The sequence below is a fragment of the Lissotriton helveticus genome, chromosome 9 (assembly GCF_964261635.1).
Source record: "Lissotriton helveticus chromosome 9, aLisHel1.1, whole genome shotgun sequence".
NCBI classification, from domain to species: Eukaryota; Metazoa; Chordata; class Amphibia; order Caudata; family Salamandridae; genus Lissotriton; species Lissotriton helveticus.
This window is the reverse complement of record NC_136070.1, coordinates 1,281,374,140-1,281,397,930: the sequence shown is the minus strand read 5'-3', so window position 1 is coordinate 1,281,397,930 and position 23,791 is coordinate 1,281,374,140.

Here is a 23,791-nt window from a genome sequence, read left to right as displayed (position 1 = left end):
TTTTTCTATTTCTGACCACCAGGATTTCCAAGGCTTTTGTAAGTAGAAACAAGCATTAGAAATGCAATCGGGCTCGGATTTATTTGAGTTTGAGCTAATGGCATTGTAAATGGTAATGTATTTTTGCTAAGTGTTATGGAGTGTGTTAATGTGGTGGTGGTGGTAGTGGTAGTACTGGTGGTGGTAGTACTGGTAGTACTGATGGTGGTAGTACTGGTAGTACTGGTGGTGGTGGTGGTACTGGTAGTGTTAGTACTGGTGGTGGTGGCTCGGATTTATTTAATTTTGAGCTAATGGCATTGTAAATGGCAATGTGTTTTCGTCATGTGTGAAGGAGTGTGTGCATGTGGTGTGTAGTGGTATTATGTGAGTTGTATTGTGTAATGCTGTGCTTTAGATGAATATGTTTAAAAGTAAAGTGTACCATACTGCGATTGCTACAAAAGTTAATTGTGGATGTGTTAACAATTGATGCGTGCACTGATGGCTGGTGGTGTGTGTGCTTGGTGGAAGAGTGCACTATCGCCTGGAGGTGTGTGTGCCTAGTGGAAGGGTGCACTGCCGGCTGGTGTGTGTGTGCTTAGTAGAACAGTGCACACATGGCTGATGTTGTGTGTGTTTGGTGAAAGATTGCACTAACGGTTGCTGGTGAGTGAGCCTTGTAAAAGAATGCAAGATAGCTGCCTGGTAGCAGTAGCATTGGTGGTAGTGGTACTGCTGCCCGTAATACTTCTACCACTCTGCACTCTGCACTACCACTCTGCACTCTGCACTACCACTCTGCACTCTGCACTACCACTCTGCACTCTGCATTACCACTCTGCACTCTGCACTACCACGCTGCACTACCACTCTGCACTCTGCACTACCACTCTGCACTCTGCACTACCACTCTGCACTACCACTATGCACTACCACTATGCACTACCACTATGCACTCTGCACTACTACTCTGCACTCTGCACTACCAATCTGCACTCTGCACTACCACTCTGCACTACCACTATGCACTACCACTATGCACTACCACTATGCACTCTGCACTACTACTCTGCACTCTGCACTACCAATCTGCACTCTGCACTACCAATCTGCACTCTGCACTACTAATCTGCACTCTGCCCTCTCAATCTGCACTCTGCACTACCAATCTGCACTCTGCACTACCACTCTGCACTACCACTCTGCACTACCACTATGCACTACCACTATGCACTCTGCACTACCACTCTGCACTCTGCACTACCACGCTGCACTACCACTATGCACTACCACTATGCACTACCACTATGCACTCTGCACTACTACTCTGCACTCTGCACTACCACTCTGCACTCTGCACTACCACTCTGCACTACCACTATGCACTACCACTATGCACTACCACTATGCACTCTGCACTACTACTCTGCACTCTGCACTACCACTCTGCACTCTGCACTACCACTCTGCACTCTGCACTACTACGCTGCACTACCACTCTGCACTCTGCACTACCACTCTGCACTCTGCACTACCACTCTGCACTACCACTATGCACTACCACTATGCACTCTGCACTACTACTCTGCACTCTGCACTACCAATCTGCACTCTGCACTACCAATCTGCACTCTGCACTACCAATCTGCACTCTGCCCTCTCAATCTGCACTCTGCACTACCAATCTGCACTCTGCACTACCAATCTGCACTCTGCACTACCAATCTGCACTCTGCACTCTCAATCTGCACTCTGCACTACCACTCGCACTCTCAATCTGCGCTCTGCACTACCACTCTGCGCTCTGCACTACCACTCTGCGCTCTGCACTACCACTGTGCGCTCTGCACTACAACTCTGCGCTCTGCACTACCACTCTGCGCTCTGCACTACCACTCTGCGCTCTGCACTACCACTCTGCGCTCTGCACTACCACTCTGCGCTCTGCACTCTGCACTACCACTCTGCGCTCTGCACTCTGCACTACCACTCTGCGCTCTGCACTATGCACTACCACTCTGCGCTCTGCACTCTGCACTACCACTCTGCGCTCTGCACTCTGCACTACCACTCTGCGCTCTGCACTCTGCACTACCACTCTGCGCTCTGCACTACCACTCTGCGCTCTGCACTCTGCACTACCACTCTGCGCTCTGCACTACCACTCTGCACTACCACTCGTCGCTCTGCACTACCACTCGTCGCTCTGCACTACCACTCGTCGCTCTGCACTACCACTCGTCGCTCTGCACTCTGCACTCTGCACTACCACTCTGCACTCTGCACTACCACTCTGCACTCTGCACTACCACTCTGCACTACCACTCTGCACTCTGCACTACCACTCTGCACTCTGCACTACCACTCTGCACTCTGCACTACCACTCTGCACACTGCACTACGACTCTGCACTCTGCACTACCAATCTGCACTACCGCTCTGCACTACCACTCTGCACTCTGCACTACCACTCTGCACTCTGCACTACCACTCTGCACTACCGCTCTGCACTACCACTCTGCACTCTGCACTACCACTCTGCACTCTGCACTACCACTCTGCACTCTGCACTACCAATCTGCACTCGCCACCAGACACGGCGGACTCGTGGAAAATTAATGAAGTGACCTAGAGGGTGAGGATGGGATACTCCGCTACCATCGAGTTCGTAGAAGAACAAGATTACATACGAAAAACAAGCAGCACAGAAAGCATCACTTTCGCGATCGCAATTGTTTAAACGAGCAGCACAGAAAGAGATCACTTTCGCGATCGCAATTGTTTAAAAAAAACAGATCTGATGCATGTGATTCTCTACATTGCTGGCCGGCTGTTCATGCGCGCACACAGAGCTGAAGGGAAAAAAAACACTCTGCACTACCACTCTGCACTCTGCACTAGCACTCTGCACTCTGCACTAGCACTCTGCACTAGCACTCTGCACACTGCACTAGCACTCTGCACTCTGCACTAGCACTCTGCACTCTGCACTCTGCACTACCACTTTGCACTACCACTCTGCACTCTGCACTACCACTCTGCACTCTGCACTACCACTCTGCACTCTGCACTACCAACCTGCACTCTGCACTACCACTCTGCACTACCAATCTGCACTCTGCACTACCAATCTGCACTCTGCACTACCAATCTGCACTCTGCACTACCACTCTGCACTACCACTCTGCACTCTGCACTAGCACTCTGCGCTCTGCACTACCACTCTGCACTCTGCACTACCACTCTGCGCTCTGCACTACCACTCTGCACTCTGCACTACCACTCTGCACTCTGCACTACCACTCTGCACTACCACTCTGCACTACCACTCTGCACTACCACTCTGCACTACCACTCTGCACTACCACTCTGCACTACCACTCTGCACTACCAATCTGCACTCTGCACTCTCAATCTGCACTCTGCACTACCACTCGCACTCTCAATCTGCACTCTGCACTACCACTCGCACTCTCAATCTGCACTCTGCACTACCACTCTGCACTCTGCACTGCCACTCTGCACTCTGCACTACCACTCTGCACTACCACTCTGCACTACCACTCTGCACTACCACTCTGCACTCTGCACTACCACTCTGCACTCTGCACTACCACTCTGCACTCTGCACTACCACTCTGCACTCTGCACTACCACTCTGCACTACCACTCTGCACTACCACTCTGCACTACCACTCTGCACTCTGCACTACCAATCTGCACTCTGCACTACCACTCTGCACTACCACTCTGCACTACCACTCTGCACTACCACTCTGCACTACCAAACTGCACTCTGCACTCTCACTCTGCACTCTGCACTACCACTCTGCACTCTGCACTACCACTCTGCACTCTGCACTACCACTCTGCACTCTGCACTACCACTCGCACTCTGCACTACCACTCTGCACTCTGCACTACCACTCGCACTCTCACTCTGCACTACCACTCTGCACTCTGCACTACCACTCGCACTCTCACTCTGCACTACCACTCTGCACACTGCACTACCACTCTGCACTCAGCACTACCACTCTGCACTCTGCACTACCACTCTGCACTCTGCACTCTGCACTACCACTCTGCACTCTGCACTACCACTCGCACTCTCACTCTGCACTACCACTCTGCACTCTGCACTACCACTCTGCACTCTGCACTACCACTCGCACTCTCACTCTGCACTACCACTCTGCACTCTGCACTACCACTCTGCACTCTGCACTACCACTCTGCACTCTGCACTACCACTCTGCACTCTGCACTACCACTCTGCACTTCCAATCTACACTCTGCACTCTCAATCCACACTCTGCACTACCACTCTGCACTACCACTCTGCACTACCTCTCTGCACTAGCACTCTGCACTCTGCACTACCTCTCTGCACTACCACTCTGCACTAGCACTCTGCACTCTGCACTACCACTCTGCACTACCACTTTGCACTACCACTCTGCACTCTGCACTACCACTCTGCACTCTGCACTACCAATCTGCACTCTGCACTCTCAATCTGCACTCTGCACTACCAATCTGCACTCTGCACTACCACTCGCACTCTCAATCTGCACTCTGCACTCTCACTCTGCACTACCACTCTGCACTCTGCACTACCACTCTGCACTCTGCACTACCACTCTGCACTACCACTCTGCACTACCGCTCTGCACTACCACTCTGCACTCTGCACTACCACTCTGCACTCGCTACCAGACACGGCGGACTCGTGGAAAATTAATGAAGTGACCTAGAGGGTGAGGATGGGATACTCCACTACCATCGAGTTCGTAGAAGAACAAGATTACATACGAAAAACAAGCAGCACAGAAAGCATCACTTTCGCGATCGCAATTGTTTAAACAAGCAGCGCAGAAAGAGATCACTTTCGCGATCGCAATTGTTTAAAAAAACAAGATCTGATGCATGTGATTCTCTATATTGCTGGCCGGCTGTTCATGCGCGCACACAGAGCTGAAGGGAAAAAAAACACTCTGCACTACCACTCTGCACTACCAATCTGCACTCTGCACTCTCAATCTGCACTCTGCACTACCACTCGCACTCTCAATCTGCACTCTGCACTACCACTCGCACTCTCAATCTGCACTCTGCACTACCACTCTGCACTCTGCACTGCCACTCTGCACTCTGCACTACCACTCTGCACTACCACTCTGCACTACCACTCTGCACTACCACTCTGCACTCTGCACTACCACTCTGCACTCTGCACTACCACTCTGCACTCTGCACTACCACTCTGCACTCTGCACTACCACTCTGCACTACCACTCTGCACTACCACTCTGCACTACCACTCTGCACTCTGCACTACCAATCTGCACTCTGCACTACCACTCTGCACTACCACTCTGCACTACCACTCTGCACTACCACTCTGCACTACCAAACTGCACTCTGCACTCTCACTCTGCACTCTGCACTACCACTCTGCACTCTGCACTACCACTCGCACTCTGCACTCTGCACTACCACTCTGCACTCTGCACTACCACTCTGCACTCTGCACTACCACTCGCACTCTGCACTACCACTCTGCACTCTGCACTACCACTCGCACTCTCACTCTGCACTACCACTCTGCACTCTGCACTACCACTCGCACTCTCACTCTGCACTACCACTCTGCACACTGCACTACCACTCTGCACTCAGCACTACCACTCTGCACTCTGCACTACCACTCTGCACTCTGCACTCTGCACTACCACTCTGCACTCTGCACTACCACTCGCACTCTCACTCTGCACTACCACTCTGCACTACCACTCTGCACTCTGCACTACCACTCGCACTCTCACTCTGCACTACCACTCTGCACTCTGCACTACCACTCTGCACTCTGCACTACCACTCTGCACTCTGCACTACCACTCTGCACTCTGCACTACCACTCTGCACTTCCAATCTACACTCTGCACTCTCAATCCACACTCTGCACTACCACTCTGCACTACCACTCTGCACTACCTCTCTGCACTAGCACTCTGCACTCTGCACTACCTCTCTGCACTACCACTCTGCACTCTGCACTACCACTCTGCACTACCACTTTGCACTACCACTCTGCACTCTGCACTACCACTCTGCACTCTGCACTACCAATCTGCACTCTGCACTCTCAATCTGCACTCTGCACTACCAATCTGCACTCTGCACTACCACTCGCACTCTCAATCTGCACTCTGCACTCTCACTCTGCACTACCACTCTGCACTCTGCACTACCACTCTGCACTCTGCACTACCACTCTGCACTACCACTCTGCACTACCGCTCTGCACTACCACTCTGCACTCTGCACTACCACTCTGCACTCGCTACCAGACACGGCGGACTCGTGGAAAATTAATGAAGTGACCTAGAGGGTGAGGATGGGATACTCCACTACCATCGAGTTCGTAGAAGAACAAGATTACATACGAAAAACAAGCAGCACAGAAAGCATCACTTTCGCGATCGCAATTGTTTAAACAAGCAGCGCAGAAAGAGATCACTTTCGCGATCGCAATTGTTTAAAAAAACAAGATCTGATGCATGTGATTCTCTACATTGCTGGCCGGCTGTTCATGCGCGCACACAGAGCTGAAGGGAAAAAAACACAGCTGTGCACACGCTCCCAGCACCATCTGCCTTCAATTACCGGCACCTCGGACAGCTGGTAATTGAGGATTTATGTATTCTTCTGCGCGTGTCCGAACACTTTATGCAGGAAGTGGACATTGACAAATTCCTAAGGCCTATGGCGTGCTGCCTTACTTAAACACAGCCTTGCCTGGACCAATCACTAGACAGATGCCATAAAAAACGCGCGCGCACTAAGGAATGTGGCAGCCCGGACCCCTAAAGTAACTTTTTTTTTTCTAATACATAAGAGCTCGGAAGCTCCGCCCCACTTCGTGGTGACGTAGGCCCGAGCCCTAAAAAGGAGGTACATTGGAAAGTCCACTCTAAACAGGGTGGACAGTCTGTAGAATTTAAATCAACAGCCCAGAGTCTGTTGGGCCGTCGAACTAAGGGGCATATGTGCAAGCCCCTATCGCCATCACAACGTCACTTTTTGCAACGTTGTGGTGGCGATAGGGGCTTAGCTGTATTTACAAGGCAGCGTTAAACCACTTAACGTGGCTTAACATTGCCTTGTAAATAAGGCCCCCTTTCACGCTATGTTTAGCGTGAAAGCGGTGGGCAGTATGTGTTGTGACCGTTCCACCGCAACAAGCGTTCATTTTGACGCTGCCCCCTATGTACAAGGGTGGTGTACTTAGGAGGCAGCGCCAAAATTGAGACCAGGGAAAACATGGAGAAAGGCCTTGTGCAGCACACATGAAAGTGACAAAATGGCGTTTTAGGATTGTTTCTGCACAGGAAGGTCCCCCCCCTTCGGTACATAAACTATCAGTAAAAAAACATGCCATTTTGTGACTTCCATGTGCTGCATGCAGCAGCACACATGAAAGTGACAAAATGGCGTTTTAGGATGGTTTATGTGCAGGAAGGGACACCTTCCTACACATAAACAATCCTCCCCTGCATGCAGACACGCTTGCACTATGGTGCAAGGGTGCCTGCGTTGGTGCTAGGTGGCTAAGTGTAGCACCTGTGCCGTGGGAAATTCAAGGCTGCACCAAATCCGTGTAAATGTGGTGCAGCCTTGCGTTTCCAAAAAGGCGGAGGGAGACTTAAAGACAGGAAGACTAATGTCTCACTCTGCCACTTCCTCGCACATATGCCCCTAAGTTTCCCCAGTAGGGATGGCTCGACAGCTGGAAACATGAAAGTACAGTGGACAGACCAGCAGCTTTGTGAATCATGCAGGGGAATGGGGGAGTGTGAGTGATGATGGTGATCCAGAGCCATGAATGATGGTGAACGATGCCATCCATCGTCTCCTACATGGTGCCTCTAGTGAATAAAAGGTGAGCAGAAGCAGGCGACAGTGCAGGCCGGCCCTTGGCTCTGTCGGCCTCCCACGGTGAGCTTACGCATGTAGTCGCCTGTGGAACATTCATGTTGCAAACTTCACTTTCAGAAATGGTCAACAGACCAGCACAAACCTTGAGTGCAATGAACAGCCTTGGACATGGGGTGAGTTCTGTTGCAAATGTGGTTTGTTTCTTTTGGTCTTTTCAAAATCAGCCACTCTGCGTAGAGCTGAGGAGGGAACGAAATGCATTGAGACCAGTGAGAGAAAGCGCCTAGACACATGGGGCGAGATTTATCCAGAGCGTGCATTGCCCACGTGTGATGCAGGGTGTCGCAAGGGCAACACCGTCCCTAAGTCAAAGCTATAAAGCAACGCGAGTCAGCCTGCGTGGCCCTGCGTGGCTTGATAAATACGGAGTAAAATAACGCGGTGCAAGTCGCTGCCTTGCATTACTCCGCCCTAGGGTGGCGTTCCATGAGGGGAGTGTGGGGGTTCCCGCTCAAACACCCATGGATTTTGTCGCATTTCCAGATTTACCAAAACCTGAGAATGCATCAAAATTCCGCTCCTTCCCAGGGGAAGCACAACGAGGAGAAATGTCTTTATTTCTGCTCATTGTTTGCTCTATCTCTGTGTGGTGCATTCTGCCGCACACTTAAAAAGAGGGAAAAGCCTCAGAGGATTGGTTTTCTACTGGACGTTGCCCCTTCCTGCACAACAACAATCCTGCCTGCAACGCAGACACGCTCACACCATGATGCAAAAGGCTCTGCGTTGGCGCTGCGCAGCGGATTGTGCGCCAGCGCAGGCAGCGAGAAGGAATGTGACACATATTGGTAAAAATGGTGCATTTCTGCACCTCCCTCCCTTTCAAGCAGTGCAGTAGATTGTCTCACTGCGTTGCGGTGCGGTGCGTCTTGCGTTGCGGTGTGTTGCGTTGCGTGAAACGTTGATAAGTCTGGCCCATGGTATGCAGTTATCGAGACACTATGCCCAGAAGTTCTTTGTTGTAAGGCTGTTTCTCAAATTAACAATCATTTCCCAGCTAATCAAGCACAGAATGTCCGAAAAAATGAAGAAAAACAGGAGAACGTGCGGGTCAAACAAGGAGAAAAACACCTTTTAAACTGAAACGACCTTTAAATAACTGAGCATTGTTTTCAGAAGCAAATACCTTCCCAATCCCAAAATATCCACCCAATGCATGACAAAGCCCTTCATTGTCTACAATAATCATACCATGTAATGCTGCCAGTGTCAAGGGCCACCTGACCTCTCTGTGTAATCTATCAGGTTAAAGGTCACGTGATGTTACATCGAAGGGCCCCTATGGTCATGGGGCGGTTCAAAGGGCATGTGACGTCACTTCCTCTAACCCTGGTCCCTTGGAGGAGGAATGCCACCGCTGACCATCATCAACCAGACAGAAGAAAGGGTTGAAGAGTTTAAGAAAAATGCAAAGAGAGTGAAATTAAATACATGCAGAAAAGTACATCTTTCACAGCATGTTTTCGACTTTCTTGGCATTGCTGAGGGAGCTGCAGGCGTCCAGCAGATGAACTCTTTGTTATAAGTTGAGCCAAGACATGTTCTCATCCTCTGAGCTCAGCTTGGAAGCCAGGGGCTGGGGGCTTCACAGGCTGTGGGATAAGGTCTGTGCGTGCCCCCGCCCTGTGATGGAAATAGCATATAGTGTGCCTTAAAATAATTACAGCTGTAAAGTATGATATGCTGCAATGTCATCTTTGATCAGGGAAAATCAAAATAATGACAGGAAGGAAGCTTGTATTATATCCAGCCACTGGTGATTTCTCGGCCACATTTCATTCCACTGTTTTGTGCTCACCGTGCCACTCCAGATAGAGACCAAACATATGCAAATCAGCCCTGGCCTGCTCCAATAGAAACAATTCAGGACAAACTGCCAGACCAGCCCCCTCTGGAGAAGAATACTACCAGCCCAGACTGGTTTCTCCTGTGGACCTGCTTTCACCCGGTGCATAGGCCCTGGTTGTTGTCTGTGCCTCGCGGAGGAGATCGCGGACTATGCAGGAGTTCCCGCTAAGGATGAAGGCCACAGAGGCTTAGGTGTCCTGCGTTCCACAGCAGCGGTGTAGGGATGGAAGTTGCTACCTCCATGTAAAGGCTGGAAAATCCCCTCTCTGATATGATAGTTTGTGGGTGAATGCACCTCACCAGTCTGGGGAGATGGGCCTGCAGTACTGTTGGCGCGTGGGCATGGAGTCCGGCTTTCATGGGGTACCAGGAAACAAAAGAAAAAATACCTCTAGCACTCTTAGGGCCCGATTCACAGAATGAATTTAAGACTCAATCCTAAACTTACTACTATTTTGGTATTCACAGAATAAACTTACTACTTTTGGTATTCACAGAAGTTAGGATTTTGTCTTAAGTTTGTCTTAAATCTGTCTTAAGTCTGTCTTAAGTCTGTCTTAAGTCTGTCTTAAGTCTGTCTCAAGTATGTCTTAAGTTTGTCTTAAGACAATCTTAAGACAAAATCCTAACTTCTGTGAATACCAAAAGTAGTAAGTTCATTCTGTGAATGCTAAAAGTAGTAAGTTCATTCTGTGAATGCCAAAAGTAGTAAGTGCATTCCGTGAATACCAAAATAGTAGTAAGTTTAGGATTGAGTCTTAAATTCATTCTGTGAATCGGGCCCTTAAAGTTTAATACAGAATCCATAAGGAATGCAGTGGTAGACGAGCTGCCTGCAAAGGACAAGTGGAAACCCCAAAAGTGTCATTTGTACAAATCTAAAATGAATGACCTGCAAAGGTAATAAAGCATCACATGTCGAAAGTGAGAGCTCTTTAGGAGTGAATAGCATTCCATGGAGCTCTGTGAATGGACCATAAGATGTAAGGCTACAAATGTGGGGTGTTTGAATACTCGTGGTGGACCAGTCCCATCTCTGGTGTCAGGTACGGGGTGGTGAAAATATCTGTTGAGTTCCCTTCTTGACTGACCGAAGAAAGAGTGACTCCTCCTGATAGCCACAGTTGCATACTGCACTGAACAGTACATGCAATGGGTCCCAGATAGGAGATAAAAACACTAAGGAAAATAAAATGTCTTAGCAATCAAGGATCCAGTGAATTGAGATTAATACTGAAGTTATTAGCAGAGCAACAAACTCCCCCTGACACCAAAGAAGAAGAAAGAATCAAGCTAAGAATCCAGAAGCAGGACCAATGGAGGTTCCAACTGCTGTCATCAGCAAACAAAAACAAAATAGTAACAAGGGCGAGAAGCACACAAAGAAAAATGCACATCCATCCCTTGGTAATAGGGATGGAAGAAGAATTCTGCTCCGCCAGAGGAGTTCTCTGAGTTTTGCCTACTCCGTGCTCCATGCGGAGCTCAGAAAAACTCAGCAAAGTGAAACAGAGCTTAATTTTCTTCTTCCATGCGGTTCACCAACATTAAGATGGCGAGTGCTCGCTAAACAAAATTGTGTGCTACACCTTTCCCCAGTGAGATTTCTCAACGCGGGCTAGCTCAGCAGGTTGCGAATGCTCACATTGAGAAATCTGCCGCTCTTGTTGAGGAAGCTGCCGCTTAAGTAGAATTTCTGCTTGAGCGGCAGAAAGCCGCACTGCCCTCTGGCTTGACCCCCACTATCTGCACACTATTGCCTTTCACTTCCAGCATCCTCACAGGGATACCAAACTTGGATCCCCCTTTTCTCATATGTACAGGTTTGTACACATACAGTATTGCCAACTTTCATTTCAAAATCCTTGACTTTATTTCTCTTATCAAAATATTTCTTTTGTTTTTCCTGTACCACCTCTATGCGCATCCTTACACTCTCATCCGTGACCTTCCCTGCATGACCCATTTATTCATTGAGACCGGGCAGATGCTTGTGGTAGAACTACAACCACGCAACAACTCAAAAGGTGACACCCCAGTAGATGCATGCAGAGTAGTGCGGTAGAACTACAACATGGCCCTAACCGCATTAGCAACAACACATTTATTAGTCACAGACCACTGTATACACTCTCCCAACATCCAGTTCATCCTTTCAACCATGCCATTGGTTCAAGGGTGATACAGCAAGCTTTTCAAATTTTTACACCACTAGTTTGCAAGAAACCTTCCACCTAACCTGAAACGAACTGTGTACCATTATCAGACTCAAGTGTAGCTGGAAAACATTCGTTTAGGAATACATCCTTCAAAAATTCAACAACTACTCCTGACTTGGCTTACTTTACAAACTTATCTTTCGGACATTTAGTGTAGTAATCCATCATGACCAATGAAAACTTGGATGAAGATGCCAATTCAGTAAATGGCTCTACAAAGTAAATTCCTATGTTTTCCCATGGTGCAGCAGGTACATCAATAAGACTTAAAGGAGAAGTATAAAACGTTATGCTTTTGTCACCACCAGCACATGTCACACATTCCCTAACCACCTGGTCAATTTCCATATCCATGAAAGGTCATCAAAATGACAACCTCACCCGTTTTTTGGTCACAGTAGGCCCAAAGTGGTGTCCTTCATGGGTACAGATTATAATAGCATTCCTCAAAACAACAGGTGGTACCAACTTGTCAGCTATCATCAACAACCCATTCTACTGACAGATCTTCAGCTACTTTTACATAGGTCTTGAGATCAATATCAAGATTCCTTTCCTGAGGCAACCCTGACTTCACAAATTTCAAGACCATCTTCATAGAAGAATCTTCTTCAACTGCCTTCAGACATTCACATTCAGAAATAGCGAACATCTCCGGTAGGTCAACATCTTCTACCAGACAATCTACCTTTTTCTTCATCCACTCCACCATCATCTTTCTCAACACAATCAGAAGACTGCGACAAATAGTCCGCACAGCCATTTTTACTATCTGGGAACAAAATCAAATTGCAGCAGCTTAGATGACAACTGTGCAATGTGTGGGGTAAACCCTCTATCATTACTTCCACTCAAAATAAAAAGCAAAGTTTTATGATCTGTTTGCATTCTGAACTTCCTGCACCACACATAGGGGCATATTAGCAAGAACCTCATTAATATTATCGCCGTTTTAGCAGCAGGAAACTGCAGCTAAAACGGCGATAATGGCTTGCTAATACGTGTTATAGAATTCCAATAGAAGCCCAGGTTAGATGTCCTGCACATCTAAGCTGGGCTTCTATTGGAATTCTGAAACGCATATTAGCAAGCCCATTATTGCCGTTTTAGCGGCAGGAAACAGCAATAATTTTAACGAGGTTCTTGCTAATATGCCCCATAGATTCTAATCTTCATAACTGCGCACCAACAGGTTAATAGTTCTTTCTCAATCACTAAATACTGTTTTTCAGCCCCTGTTAACACACATGAAGCATAACCAATAGTTATTCCCTGACCACCTTCCTGTTGGCTGAGCACCACCACCACTCAAACATTGCTGGCATCAACAGTCAGGACACACTGCAACTCAGGATCATAATGCTTCTGAACTTTAGGAGAAGCAAATTGTCACTTCAAGCATTCAAAAACTTCTTGGCATTCTGCCTCCTACTCAAAGGCAACTCCCTTCAGGAGCATGTGTGACAATGGTCTTAACTCAGTAGCAAACTTCTGAATGAATCATGAATAAAATTCACACAACCCTAAAAATGATTTACGGTGGTTTAGTCTGGTTAATACTGTTCACCAAACTAGATTTTGATGTGATGCCGTTGCAGGCAACCAAATGCCCCAGATACTCAACGTTATCAGTGATCAACTAACACTTATCCCTTCTTAGCACCACACCTTCTTCTGGACCACACCTCGTCAAGAATGGGAAACAACCATTACAACACAGTCATTACAACGCACTACCTTTACAATGCAGTTATTACAACGCAGCATCCTTTACATTGCATGCCATTACAACGCATGTCTCTACAATGCATGTCACTACAATGCACGCCATTACAACGCATGCCACTACAACACATGCCATTACAACGCATTATAAGGTAAGTAATGTGAAATAGGAATTTTTACCACTACAACATCCAACACTTACCCTCCTGTTGCACTCACTGGAGTGGGAACAGTAATGTTTACCCCTACACCATCCAACACTTACCCTACTGTTGCACTCACTGGATTGGGAATAGTAATTTTTACTCCTACACTATCCAACACTTACCCTACTGTTGCACTCACTGGAGTGGGAATAGTAATGTTTACCCCCACACTATCCAACACTTACCCTACTGTTGCACTCGTTGGATTGGGAATAGTAATTTTTACTCCTACACTATCCAACACTTACCCTACTGTTGCACTCACTGGAGAGGGAATAGTAATTTTTACCCCTACACTATCCAACGCTTACACTACTGTTGCCCTAACAGTATTATGTGTTGTAATGGTATGCATTGTAATTGAATGCGTTGTAAGTGTAGATTCTAAAAATGCGTTGTGATGGCATGCATTGTAAAATCATGCGTTGTAATGGATGTTACGATGTAAAAACCACATTGTAAAGTCATGCGTTGTAAAAGTTTGCATTGTAACGTGTGCTATTCATCAAGAATACTATAATGTCTCTGCCTAGCCGGTATAAATATCAATACATCATCCTCAAATACAGACAACCCTAGATGCCTTTCCACATGTTTGCCATTACTCGCTGAAAGACTGAGGCCACAGAAGCAAGCCTAAAAGGCATGCACCAGTACTGAAAGGTACCAATAGGGAAGACTAAAGCTGTTAGATGCCTTGATTCTGGTTCCAGCTCATTTTGGTGGTAGGTGGAAGCCAGGTTTAGCTTAGTGATCACTAGAGGGGGGTGGAATGTGCGTAGTTGCGCTACGCAAAGCTCCGCAAAATGGTAAAAAATCTCTGCGAGCACGTAAAATTTCCGCAAACACGCGGAATTGCTTGTTCCGCTCGTTCGTGATACTTTTTTCCTATTTGCGAATGCTTTTTGGGTGCTCGGGGAGAAATATCTCACGAACACGCATTCTGAAAGCGTGAACAAGCAAAAAAGTCCGCAAAGCCGTGGATCGGGGAATTTTTGGGAACGCCGTGTTCTCTGCGGAACACGAAATTACCCAAATTTTGCAAAATCCGTGAGCGGAACGGAAGTTACCGCCGTGGCCTAGTGATCACCCTAGCCTCCATCAAGCTAGCTAGCAGTTTGTTTATGTTGAGCAAGGGATGGGAATCCATCCAAATGTCTTTTTTAGGGTAGCGTAAGTCCACACAGATTCTCAAATCACCACTTTGCTTGCGGGCAACCACCATGGAGATAACCACAAAGATGATTCAATGGGCTCATTTATACCATTTTCAACCAAGGAGGCCAATTCTTTCTCTAAGTCTTTCTGTATAATGAAAGGTCAATGTTTCAGTTTATGTTTCATTGTCTGTGCACCTTCATTCACTATTATTTTGTGCTTGTAATCCTGGACTTTCCCTAATTCGCCCGAGAACATATTGGGATAGTTATTCATGATTTCTTCTAATTCTATGCTATCCTTCCTAGCCAGCGCCTGCTCTCTTGCCCCTCGTCTGAGAATCATCCCAAATAAGCGCTGAAGGAATCACCCTTAAATATTCAGTGCTCAGGTGATGCTGAGTGAATAGTTCATATTCAGGTGTTGCTGAGTGAATAGATCATGTTCAGGTGATGTGAGTGAATAGATCACGTCCAGGTGATGGTGAGTGAATAGATCATGTTCAGGTGATGCTGAGTGAATAGATCACATTCAGGTGATGCTGAGTGAATAGCTCATTTACAGATGATGATGAGTGAAGTCTGGCCCATGGTATGCAGTCATCGAGACACTCTGCCCAGAAATTCTTTGTTTTAAGGCTGTTTCTCAAATTAACAATCATTTCCCAGCTAATCAAGCACAGAATGTACGAAAAAATGAACAAAAACAGGAGAACGTGCGGGTCAAACAAGGGGAAAAAACATCTTTTAAACTGAAACGACCTTTGAATAATTGAGCATTGTTTTTAGCAGCAAATATCTTCCGAAATCCAAAAAATCCACCCAATGCATTATAAAGCCCTTCATTGTCCATATAAAATCATATCATGTAATGCTGCCAGTGTCAAGGGCCACCTGACCTCGCTGTGTAATCTATCAGGTTAAAGGTCACGTGATGTTACATCTAAGGGCCCCTATGGTCATGTGGCGGTTCAAAGGGCACTTCACGTAAAGTAAAGTAAATTGATACTTGTATAGCACACTACTCACCCGCAAGGGTCTCAAGGCGCTTGTACGAATACCGCTGTGGAACCAATCCTGGCTTTCCCTGTGAGGTGTCCACTCCTGGGCACCCCCAAGGTGGAGGCCAGGCATCCTTAGCGTTGTGGGGGCCGTTGTGGAGATTAAGCAAGCTATTGCCCAGAGTTGCAGAGTGGGACTCCCTGATTGGAATAGGCACCGAGGCGAGAATTATCAGGTCCGTGGAATTTTTGAGCTCAAGACGCGCTGAGGCGGGGAATTGAACCCTAGTCCCGGGCTAGACCTCTGCATCAGGGTCTGCCTATCTAACCATTGAGCCACACTTCTCCACGTCACTTCCTCTAACCCTGGTACCTTGGAGGAGGGATGCCACTGCTGACCATCATCAACTAGACAGAAGAAAGGGTTGGAGAGTTTAAGAAAAATGCAAAGAGAGTGAAATTAAATACAGTTAAAACAAAATAAGTTGAGCCAAGACATGTTCTCATCCTCCTTGCTCAGCTTGGAAGTCAGGGGCTGAGTGGCTTCGCAGGCTGTGGGGTGAGGTCTGAGCGTGCTCCCATCCTGTGATGGAAATAACATATAGTGTGCCTTAAAATAATTACAGCTGTAAAGTATGATATGTTGCAATGTCATCTTTGATCGGGGAAAAACAAAATCATGTTGGGAAGGAAGCTTGTATTATTCTCAGCCACTGGTAATTTCTTGGCCACATTTCATTCCACCGTTTTGTGCTCACTGTGCCATTACAGATAGAGACCAAATATATGCAAATCAGCCCTGGGCCTGCTCCAATAGGAACAATTCAGGACAAACTTCCAGACCAGCCCCCTCTGGAGAAGAATACAACCAGCCCAGACTGGTTTCTTCTGTAGACCTGCTTTCACCGGGTGCATAGGCCCTGGTTGTTGTCACTGCCTCGCGGAGGGGATCACGGACTATGCAGGAGTTCCCTCTGGGGATGAAGGCCACAGAGGCTTAGGTGTCCTGCGTTCCACAGCGGTGGTGTAGGAATGGAAGCTGCTGCCTCCAGGTAAAGGCTGGACGATCCCCTCTCTGATATGATGGTTTGTGGGTGAATGCACCTCACCAGTCTGGGGGGTCGGCCTGCACTACTGATGGCGCGCTGGCATGGAGTCCGGCTTTCATGAGGTACCTGGAAACAAAAAATACCTCTAGCACTAGCACTACCTCTAGTGTCATTTGTACAAATCTAAAATGAATAAGGTAATAAAGCGTCACGTGTCTAAAGTGAGAGCTCTTTAGGAGTGAATAGCATTCCATGGAGCTCAGGGAATGGACCACAAGATGTAAGGCTACATGTGTGGGGCGTTTGAATACTCGTGGTGGACCAGTCCCATCTCTGATGAGATGCTAATGTCAGGTACTGGATGGTGAGAACGTCTGTTGAGTTCCCTTCTTGACTGACCGAGGAAAGGGTGACTCCTCCCAATAACCACAGTTGCAAACTGCAGTGAACCATACATGCAATGGGTCCCAGATAGGAGATAAAAACACTAAGGAAAATAAAATTTCTTAGCAATCAAGGATCCAGTAAATTGAGATTAATACTGAAGTTATTAGCATAGCAACAAACTCCCTGTAGGAGGATGGATATCTGACTACGGTTACCCCAGATGTTTTGCCTTGTGTTTAGCTGGTGTTCGACTTAGTTGGCCTAGGATCTGCTCTCTTTGTAAAATGGACTCCATGTACTCTAGGTACATCTCCAATTGGTAATTGGGTCACCTTATCAGCCCCTGTATAGTGTGCCATAGGCACCCAGGGCATAGGTGCATCCAAAGCCTACCAGGGCCTGCAGCATATCTTTTGCCACCCCTGGCTGGCCTTCCAATTTGACACAACTGGCTGATCACTCAGCTGGGGCAAGGTCGTGTAATCACCCCTTGCTTAGATATAGTATACCTATGTCTATCCCTATATCTAGACACATATGCACCAATAAGTCACTCCTATGGCAGGCCTTAACAATCCTGCAGGCAGAGTGCTGGGCTATGTGTGAGATGGTGCTCTAGCATGAGCTGAGCCTGTCTGCAGCTTTCGGAACCATGTCCTTATACTGTTCTAGTGATACTGCCATACCATATACTCTTAAGTGCATTATGAACCTCGCGGTTAAATGCTATCTTTGGTTTGGCTTTATCAAAACATGTTGTGTAAGGTGTCATACGCTTTGGATTACTACCCCCTCACCAGTCCTGGCGACGGGGGGGTAGCATTCCACCCTTCTAGAGGGAGAAGACATGTTACTTTCCTTAAACGCGGTTAAAATCAACCAGAGCCTCAGCATCACAAAATGGATGCTGCTGCCACAGACACAAGTCTGGCCTCCTGCTGCTGACCGAAACTCCAGCAGGGGAGGCCTGGACAAAAGGTTTCCTGTCACAGGGAGGTGCGAGCACCACCCCAGACAGGAGATAGTGGATTGGGGCAGAGAGGGCTGAATGAAACTAGACACTGCCTGGGGCACACAAGGTGTCCCATGCATAGCCCAGTTCAAACCGGTGCTGGGGCACTCTGAAGAACCGGGTTATTTAAGACCAAGTGGCGCCAGGGGCACGCCCAAAGTCTTCGGGTTCACCTGTCTTAGAGTACAGAGACACGGAAACTTCTTGGTGACGTCAAAGATCGAATTTATTGACTGCAGCCAGTAACAGAAGTCCTAGAAGTCAACACGGTATGAGTTCTCAGGAGACTGCTCAATTTTACAAAGCAAGCCATCCTTTTTATGCCAAAAATCACATTCCAGACAAATACCTTACATTTACGAACTGTCCAATCACATGTATCCACACCAAAGGTATCGCATGACGGTAAAACCCACTTTTCAATTACCCGGCCCATGATCAATCATCAGACAAATCCAACATTCTTCTTAAGACAGGCTGAACGAACCCATAATAAAAAGGACCACAACCCATATCGTAAATAGACCATAAAAGAAGAAACAGAAACAGATAGAAGTAGGATAAGGCATGTTTGTGTGCAGTAAAACTTTACGATGTCCTGTGCTTTGATCCTCAATCTTGATCAGCTACTGGGCAAGAACTAGCTCAGCAAGGTCGGCTTCTGGCAACAGGGTCAGTTCACTCAGGTCATTCAGAAGTCAGCTAAAGTGTATGTGTACTAAAGACTTGTTCGGCCGCAGTCATCGGCCTATGTGAGGGCAACCACAAAATGGCTGCCATACACAAAATGGAAACCAAGGTTTAGAACGGAATCTTCAAATACACTGCGAATCCTTGTGTGTAACGTAGCGAAATCATTCGAACTTGCCGAACTCATCGGTTACGGTTCCTTGTTACCCAAATCGTAACGGAACCATGACTTTTGAAACATGGGTGCGGAATTCACGGAACCTCAGCCCCTCCTTTTGCCCTTACATAGGCAATCACTCAGTCTATATCGGAGTCGATGTCAATTCTCATCTGATCACCAAGGTGCTGTTGAAGCATTATCTTGTTCCACTGTGTATCTCTCGAGGCAGGCGGTCCCCTGACACACATAGTAGCACAAAGGCCACATATGGCAGGACTGCACTGTATACAAAGACAACATGAGAAAAGAACCGCTGAAGACACACCAATGATCATCAGAAGCTTCCATCCCCAAGTCGATAATAGTCCCCAAAACCATCCAGTTAACGACCAATCTCCTTTGTCCACATGTATAGATTCGGATATCTTATGTAACTTGGAAATGGCCTGGTATACTGTAGGAGCATTGTCTGGTATGAAAACGCAGCAACTCGATTGGATCACTTTACATACCCCACCTCGGTCCGCAAGTATGACGTCCAAAACCATTCGATTCTGTAATGTCATAAGGCGATCCGCTTGAAGCTCAGCGGTCAGATTACTAAGGGCACCGGCAGTTTCATTTATGGTGGATTCAACCACTCTCGTTAATTGCCGTAGGTTTCTACTGTTTGCCATAGGTCCCCAGAACGGTAGGAAATCCTTGAAAAAGTCTCCCACTTCTTGTCCCATAGTATCTTCCTTACTGAAGACACCCCTAACAACTCTCGTTCTGTGGTAATCTACAGCAGCAGTATATGTAGGAGGCAACAAATATGCAACATAACATGTTCCCGAAAAAATATGCGGCAACCATGTATATGCTCTATCATAGCAGACAAAATACGTGCCCTTAGCTGCTAAAAACGGTGGGGAAGTTTGAGACGTAAATACATACGTCTGAGTACAAACACTCTTCCCGAACTGAGCTCTCGGATTCTTGCCTTTGCCTTGCAGACAAAAATGACCACGATGGGGTACAATCCAAATCGGAGGTGACCTTTTTCGTCTCTGCTTCTCACCCAGACTAATACTATATCCGGTTGCATTCCAACCAACATATGCTAGTAACTCATCCTTCGGATTAGTCTTATACGTTTCGATATCTCTACTCATATCTGTAATTCCCTTCACCAAGGCTTTATTACTGGAGTTATCTCTCATGGAACGCAGGGGATAGACTTCGATGGCATAAATAAACATCGTCTGATATGCCCATATGGACCCATTGTAACTGAATGGCAGAACCAGATAAGGAATACCTTTATCCATAGTATGTGGCATAAGACCACACACCCAACAATTAGTGGTGTTCACTACTAACTGATGTTGATGGAGAAGTTGCACAAAGGAATTATTCACAAATTCCGACCTTCTAATTTGCTCGTGTTTAGGTAAAATATGAAAAGAATGTAAAGAAACAGTAGTGGGAAAAGACATAGGTTGGGAAGTAGGTGCAAACGGCTGTTGTGTGGCATAGAAAACCAAACCCACACAAGCTAATGCAATATCCAAAAGCATTAAAAAACACATTATTAAAAAACATTTGCTACGAACCAATATACATATTCAGACTTTAGAGTCCATTTTCCTAACATTCTGGGCAGCGTCAAAAAACTCCATCCTCTAACCGTGCTGTTCGCGGCAGTTGGTTTTCTTCCGCTAAGGAATGCACCTGTCAGTCTAGGGAACGCCCTTGGACCAACCAGAACCGTCGACCTTGTGTCTACACGGCTTGCAATCCCAAGTCTTTATACCGCGACCCTACAGCTGAACCCGGATGGTGGTTCGAAAAAGAAAAAGACAAAAAAGTTTCTTGACCTTCCAAAGTGTAAATTCACTACATAAAAAAAGAAAATATTTATTTGTCCATATGTACAATCTTTCTTGGTCTCAAATCGTAGCGTTCTTTGTCAGGCACAGTCTGATCTTTGAATAGAAGATCCGGATTGGTGGTGTCAATCTTCAGATGAGGAGGCACAGCAGCTTGTAGAACATCATCATCCTCACGTTCAGACCGTCTCCATGTCAAATGAGCATCACTAAATGGAACGAATCTAGGGACCTTCTCACAATCAGAATCGGCGATACCATCCCTTACCGACTGATCATATGGTAAAGGCAAAGGAACTTTTTTACAGTGGGTGGCGTGCACCCAGTTCTTTTTGCCTGCTACTCTAACAGCGGTTCTAGTAACCAACTGGGGTTACTCTTTGCCTGCCTGTATTTGCGGAAAATCGGAGCTGCGGTCAGCGTATCGACTGCTGGGATCAGCGTGGTGCACAACGCTACAGTTCCCGGACCCGCTTCGCGGGTCCCGCTTCATCTGCATACTCTGTGGGGGCTTGTGATAAATCCAGGGCTGCGAGCGTGAAGGCAGGGACTCGAACTTCCAGGAGTCCCTGCGAGGCCGATTGCTACCACCTGGCCCGCTCTCCCTGTTGCCACGCCCACAGCTCACCGACTGGGTAAAACCCGCATCATCTTTTGGCTCCAGTTGGTTACTCTTTGCCTGCCTGTATTTGCGGAAAATCGGAGCTGCGGTCAGCGTATCGACTGCTGGGATCAGCATGGTGCACAACGCTACAGTTCGCCGGACCCGCTTCGCGGGTCCCGCTTCATCTGCATACTCTGTGGGGGCTTGTGATAAATCCAGGGCTGCGTGCGTGAAGGCAGGGACTCGAACTTCCAGGAGTCCCTGCGAGGCCGATTGCTACCACCTGACCCGCTCTCCCTGTTGCCACGCCCACATCTCACACGTATATAAACAGCTTATTACCCGCGTACGCGGGACGCGCGCGGGACGAAGCGCGGAGCGAAGCCCGGGCAAAGGGCGGGCCCTCTTAGGTCCTCAAAGGCCGAAGTAGGCTGGGCTGGGCCCAATTATTTTCATTTTACGTTTGATTTTATTGTCCCTCTATCCATGTCATGCTTAGACTTTGTCTCTTTGTTGGTTAGTTTTGGCTTTGCATAGTTTTTCTCGCCCAATTCCTTACAACTATTTTATTTATTAGTTAATTTGCATTAAGGACTATATTTGATATCTCCCTTTTTTAAATATAATCATGACGGCTAAAAAGCTTCGTTCAGGGAGACTTTTGATAGGAAGGTCTTGTGCAAAAACCAAGTCTAACCCACTCAGAAACAAGGAGGTCCAAAACCTTCAACTTAAGGGCCAGTGTCAATTATTCCAATTATGGGAGAAGTCTAAAGATAAAAACAAACCTACGGATATGGGTGTAGTGTGTTCCCCTGGGGGGGTCACCCAAGCTGGCATTGGAGGGTCCACTAACGGAAAATAAATTATCCATGAACTCACTGTTTTGTGAAGAAATTAATCCGACACAACTCACTGCTTCCCCTTTTACTAAATTGCCCGCTCCTAGAGCTGAGTGTGCGCAGCAGCATAATACTCTTACAATGCCCGGGGTCAACCTGATTCAAGAACTAGCAGGTGGTTCCCTCCAAAGGGAAGTAGGAAATGAGGACTCTCAAATGCTAGATATTGATCTGGAACTCTGTGGGCGCTACTTAGTAGATGGATCTTTAAAGTTATTTGAGGCCACAAAAACCCCGCTTGGTTCCATTCCCTCGGGTCTACGACTCTATAGTAGCACCCCTTCTATTAAATCCCAAGATATTTCCTCCCAGTCCAACATCTCAAAAAGCCCTGATCTGAATATATCTGGCATTCATCCAACTGTCTTCCCTCGTCCAGAGAGTCTTGATAAACCTATCTCTGAGTCCCTGATCGCTTTAGAACATCTGCTGTCCTCTATATTACTGCTATTCGGTAAATTTGTGGGCAGTAACGATTGTGTTTTAGAAACAGTTACCCAGATATTGAAGGTCCTCTTAAATAATTCTTTGGAAAAGATACCCGGTATAGTTCCTCAAGAAGGTTTGTTATGGCCAAAATCCGGTGGTGATGTCTCTCCAGGATCTAGGCACTTAGATTTTCCCCATAATTCAGCCCAGAATTCCCCGCCTGCTTTCGTCAGAAACAAGCTTATATCAAATGAGCTTTTATCAGTCCCTAAATCTTCTGCATTCAATTGTATTGTGGACTTGGCTCTTGAAGTTGCAGAAGATACCGGCGAAGTAGTTGACTTAAATTCTGTTAAAGAGTTTTTTCCTATCTTTGCCCAAGAGACTAAGGAGAAGGGGGAAAAAGAAAAAATGGAAAAGCCAAAAAAGTGTAGAGGAAAAAAGAGGAAACCTATTCGTAGAATCAAAAAAAGAGGCAGAGACAAATAATTTTTGATGAGGTTTTGGACCAGTATGTTAAGAGTGATGATAATATTTCTTTGCCGGCT